This window comes from Lontra canadensis, unplaced genomic scaffold (assembly GCF_010015895.1).
Source record: "Lontra canadensis isolate GAN:19392208 unplaced genomic scaffold, GSC_riverotter_1.0 scaffold458, whole genome shotgun sequence".
Taxonomy (NCBI): domain Eukaryota; kingdom Metazoa; phylum Chordata; class Mammalia; order Carnivora; family Mustelidae; genus Lontra; species Lontra canadensis.
The window spans coordinates 25,645-31,654 of NW_022631451.1; positions in this window are offsets into that span (position 1 = coordinate 25,645).

Genomic DNA, 6,010 nt, shown 5'->3' on the forward strand with positions numbered 1-6,010 from the left:
GGACCTTTTTGAATGATACATTGTCAAGACTCTGGATTCTGCTATGTGACTCGCAATAACATTGATTTTTAAAACACCTTAGCAGACAGTTAACTTTCCTGGACTGGCATTCCAGCCTTGGTCTCTCTTGCAGTGGGTGCCGCCTGGAGTCTAGCTCAGGGATCAGCCACAGGTGAACACAGAGTTAATGTAGTTCAATGCTCCCCATCTGCCGCTCACTCACTTGTAGGGTTCTGTCCCCTCGTCCCCCGGCTGCTGTGATCACTCTGAACCGTTTCTTCTGATTCCTTAGCTGGTGCAACTGTAGGCTTCTGTTTAAGTTTGGGCTGCCCTGCGGGGTGCTAACTGGGGCCTAGCCTGGGTGGAAAAGCCATTAAAAAAAAGGGAAAACCACCCATGGAGGTTTCCATTTTTCAAGTGTTGCCTCTCTTCTAGTTTCTACCTATTTTTAGTTGCCTTTCATTGCCTTCAGAGAGTCATCTTTTGATTTTTGTCTGGAGTTTGTTTGTAGAGAATTGGCTCCATATAAGCTACTTTACTGTGCCCGCTTTTTCTTTTTGCATACGCTGTAGGGGCCGGATACTGGGTCTCTTTTACTGAGGGACTTACAAAGTCCACTCACTCCGGCACCTTCCTGGCTGCCGTATGGGGTGATCGTATGCACTCGGGAGGTTTGGAGAGATCTTTTTCTGCCTCTTTAAGATTTTTTTTTTTTTTATTTTAACTCTCTTTGAACAACAGAAACTTAAAAGCTTTTGAGACCTTTAAGACTTTTCTTTGTCTCTCTGCTGAAATAGCCATTTCCTGAGCTATTGCTGCCACACAGTTTAGCTGGTTCCCCAATCAAAGAGAAAGGGTGAGCTGACAGGATATGTTGGGACTGGAAAGACCATCAGTATTTCAAAAAACCTATTCCTCCCTACCAGGCATCACACCCATGTTGAGTGATTACTTAGTTGTGGTTTAGCACGAGCTAGATTGAATGTATCTCATATTTAAATCAATAGTTTTAAGTAGTTAAGCCTTCTTATTTCGTTCATTGATTCATTCAAGCATGTTTTACTCATTAAAAAAAAAACAACATTTAGCGAATGCCTATTATTTGTCAGGCCCTGTGCTAAGTACTAATTATGGAATGAAAAGTTGTGCTTATTAAAGAAATTTCAGGTGTCAGCAAACATTAGGAGGGAGGCAGAAGCAGGCTCAAAGCTATACTGGTTCTGTGATTTTAAAATGGCTGGGGACAGAGAGGAAAGCCCAAGAATTTGGAGTAAAAAAACTCAAGTTTAAGCCCAGTTCACCATTTATTAACTGCATCCCTTTGGGAAAGTCTCTCAGTTTCTCCATGGCCTTATTTCCTTTACAATTAACAGCTCAATGTTGTTAAAGTGAAAGCTTTCTAAGAATAGGAACAGTGCCAGTATATTCCCTGCTGTGTCCCTGTTCGAGCATAGTGTTGGCACATAATATGTTCTCAATAAATAGGTTAACATTAAATGAGTGAGTAAATAATAGCTTGTTTTTAAAAATATATATTTATTTATTTGACAGAAAGAGATCACAAGCAGTGGGAGCAGCAGAGGGAGAGGGAGAAGCAGGCTCCCCACTAAGCAGGGAGCCTGATGTGGGCCTTGCTCCAGGACCCTGGGACCATGACCTGAGCCAAAGGCAGGCACTTAGCCAGTCAGGTGTCCCAAAAATAGCTCTTACTGCTTTTTTGATCATGGACTTTAACTGGACCTCTTTAGAATTACTGAGATTCCAAGTTAATGTGGGAAATAGTCTTCTAATTGGACCCCACTCCTTTAATCTTCTAGATACCAGATATGCTTGTGATGCCTTCCAGAACATCCAATGGCTTCTAACAGGTAATATCAATCAGCAGAAGCAAGCTTACTCTGCAGAAAGAAACAACTTGTAGCCCCACATTGGGAGGGGGTGGTCCTTACTCAGTGGGGAGCCTGCTTCTCCCTTCTCCTCTCCCTGCTACTCTGCCTGCTTGTGCTCTCTGTCTGACAAATAAATAAATTAATTTTAAAAAAAGAAGGAAAGAACAACTTGTAGTTTCAGTGACTTAAAACAAATCATTTCCTCTTCATGTTATATAATCCTTACAGGTTAGATGCATGGCTTAGCTTCCCACAAGCATTCATGGGTCAAATGTTGCCAGTGGCCTTGCTAGAGAGAAGAGAGAACTCTGGAGGGTCTCTTCCTGGCAAGTCATTGTCACACAAGTGATACACATCACTTCTGCTCACAATTCATGGGCAAGAACTAGTCCTATAAGCCCTCGTAATCCATCACCAGGAGCTAGGAAGAGCACTTCTACCATGGGACCAGGAGAGGACCAGAAATATTTAGGGAACAGCACTGATGATCACTACAGTCCTGCCATGTAAGGAGAATCTCGAGCTGGTCCACTTAGATCCATCTAAGTACAGGCATCACAGAAATAGGTAGGAGCATCTTTCATACTCAGATCTTCGCACTGTCCCTGAGTATGTGAAGAGCCCTACTCTCCATCTCAAGGGCTAAATGGCATCTTAGGCTATTAAATGAGGTTTGAACTCAAGGAATAGGAGTTAGTCCTCCTGGTTGACCCAGAGGTCATGCTCTGTCTGCTGTTTATGGGAGTTCATTGCCAAATGTAGAGGGAAGGATGAACAGCATTTTTCCTTCCTCTGCCGAAGATCTGTAGTGCTCCTGGACAAGTTCCAAGAGTTGTTGTCTACTTGTCTACAGGGTTTCCAAGTGTTATTCTGGATGATTCTCCCTTGAATGGAGGGAAGTGGGCTTCTGAATTCCAACTGTAGTCAGTCTCCAAATCCTACCAATTGCTCCCTATTGACATAGCCCCTCTGTTTCTCTCAGCTCACCTTGCTCTCGTTTGGCAGCTTCGGTCTATATTTGGAAGGTGTGTGTGTGTGTGTGTGTGTGTGTGTGTGTGTGTGTGTACGGGATAGGGGTAGGGGGTGGCTAAGGAAAGAAAGGAGATGTGATAGGGTACAATGGTTCTACTTGAGTTCATATTTTTCCACATCTTTTTTTAAAGATTTTATTTATTTATTTGACAGACAGAGATCAAAAGTAGGCAGAGAGGCAGGCAGAGAGAGAGAAAGGAGGAAGCAGGCTCCCCATGGAGCATAAAGCCCGATGGGGAGCTCAATCCCAGGACTCTGGGATCGTGACCCGAGCTGAAGGCAGAGGCTTTAACCCACTGAGCCACCCAGGTGCCCCATCCACATCTTTTTAACTTTATATCTGGACCTTGACTTTCAAAACCCCAAAGCCAAGAATTTTACTTTTTTCCTCTTGTATTGCCATGATAACTCTTCTTGTGGCACACTATGTCTTCTCTAGTCTAAACTGATGCAAAGAGCTTTGGTACAGCATCACAAGAAATACAGTGGGAGAGGGGAAGGAATGGTGGTAGGAGAGAAATCACATAAATGTATCAAAATCTTATTCCACCATTTACTTAACGATTTACTTCCACAATCTTCTTTTTTTAATCTGTAGAATGTATAAGCTTCTATGTATTCATATATATGTATGTATGTTATATATATATGTGTGTATATATATACACACACATATATATATATATATATATATATATACATTCATTCTCTGGTAATAAACCTTGTTTGCAAATGCAAGTCAGTAGAGATGTCCCAAGAATGGGATAACCAGTGAAGGGCTATTGGTGTGGATAGCTTTTGGTAAAGCCAGAGGGTTCCTCAGGCTGCATGAGGGGAACAAGTCTGCAAAGAGCAGCATGCTTCACAAAATATTCCTGAAATTCAGTCTCATGGCTCTTTGCTCCAGAGAGCAAATTCTCTCTCAGCCACAGGAGGGCCCCTGCTCCCCTGAACTGCTGGTTGGATAGACTGGGAATTCAGAGGAAAAATGAGGAGTGGATTCAGGAGCCAAATAACAGTAACGATATCGATATCGATATCTATATCTTTATCTAGTTATAGTGTAAGAGTGTGAATGGAACATTGGCAATCATACATTTCCTCAAACTGGTGACGCCTGTGTTGGCATTTGCAGAGTAGTCTGACCACACTGTGGACCAAAGTCCTTAGCCTTGGCCAATCAATGCACACATACACAACATCCTAACAAGCTCCCTGTCCCCACCCCAGTTCACACCCCCACACAGCTGGGGGCAGCCCAGGGCATGTTTGGAGCCTGGCACAAGTGTGCCCTGCTCCATGGTGACCAGGGACACCACAGACTTGCAAGAGGTACATCTGTGAAGGCTTTGCCTGTCCTTGTAGACGAAGGGCTGGGAGTTCTTCCAAAACCGCTGGCTCTGGGGCACAGACTCTGGCCTCTGCCACCATGCCTCCTCATAGAAACCAGTGTCACCCTACATGGGGCCAGCTTCCGGCCTCTATTTAGTGCGGAGCAGCTGGACAAACTGTGACCTCACTGTGGCAGCAAACCCACTTAAATATTAACTGTGGTGATAAAGATGAATAATTCCTATACCCCCAGGGCACGTATGAGTTTACTTATCTTTCCCATCAGCCCTGAAATGCCGCGGTTTAGTTGTCCTGTACAAGATCTGGCTTTCAAAGCCCTATGAAAACACAGGACAATAGCTCTTCAGGTCCTGAGGCTTTTGATGGGTCTGCTTTCTGCATAAGTTGTTCTTGCTCTTTACAGAATAATGGGGGCCTGAGTTATTTTGAGCTGAGTTGGGGGGTGCTGAGTGTGGTGAAATTATGAGGTGGGGGTTGAAGGAGGGCACTAAGAGAGGTTTAGTTGGGCTTCTCCTTCCTTCCAAGCTTCAGCATAGCTAAGGTGCAAAATAGGTCTGGCTGCCAGTACCCATGGCCTAATCATCTCCAGAGTGGGGCGGTGCTGCTGAGGCCAGGAGAGAGAAATGCTCCAGTGGGGGGTTCCTTTAACTGAGCTTTTGCAAGAATTGTACAGTCTGGCCACGGCTGCTGCTTATGCTTGCCTGGGCTGGCTTAACTCCTCTCGTTTCCATGGGGGGTGTGGGGAGAACCAGCTTCCCCATTAACTTGGGCCCTGCATTTTATCGACTGCAAACACTCAGGATCCCAGTTCTGGGGCCATCTGTGACCTGTCGTGCTATAATAGCTTGGTTTTTCCCGTGTTCAGCTCCCTCCCTGAGTACTTAGTGTTAAATCATAGGGGGAGGAAGTGTGAGCAGAGGAAAAACAGCACTATTACATGACCCCCGATGAGACCGCTGTGATAGAATTAAAAGCTGCCGCCCTAGGACATTCTAACAGATGACATTGTGAGGTTGCCAAGGTAACCCACCAGGATATAGTTCCAGCATCTTTGGGGTTGACGCTGGGTAGGCGAGGTCAGTCAGAGGTGAGTCCCAGCTGTCCAGGGTCTATCCCCTGGCTGGCCAGTCCATAGCAGCCAAGTGGAAAATCGAGGTTGACCTCTACACAGCACAAACGAACCCAACATTGACTCCTCATTGGGTATTCCAGGTGAAAAAGAATGAGAATATTTCAGATAATTGTTCGATGGAGGTTACCCAGAGCCTTGAAAGATATGGAGGTTAAGAACTCATCCATTCATTCCACAAATGTTTATTGAACACCTACTATGTATCAGGTAGGAAGTGTCAGAATATCTAGGGGGAAGGTCGAGAATTCTAGAAAACCCTTACAAAAGGCGGATTCAAGTAGGGAAAAAAAGACATTTACACATTGTTAATACTCAGGAAAATGTTGAGTGGAAGAAAATGGAAATAATCAGAATAACTTATTAACCCCAATGATCAGGTGTTTAAAAAATGTGCAAAAATTTATAGAGTGAAAATGATTTGCTTAAATGAAATCAACCTCTTCCCCCAACCACAACCAGGTTATGCTGCATTTTCTCTCTTTTCTCTTTATCTTCATTTAAATACTCCATGCTCACTTGTGCATTTCTGGCTAACACCTATAAAAGTTACTTTTTTTTCTCTGTAAGGAAAGGATTAGAAAGGATCAGAAAGACTTCAGATGGG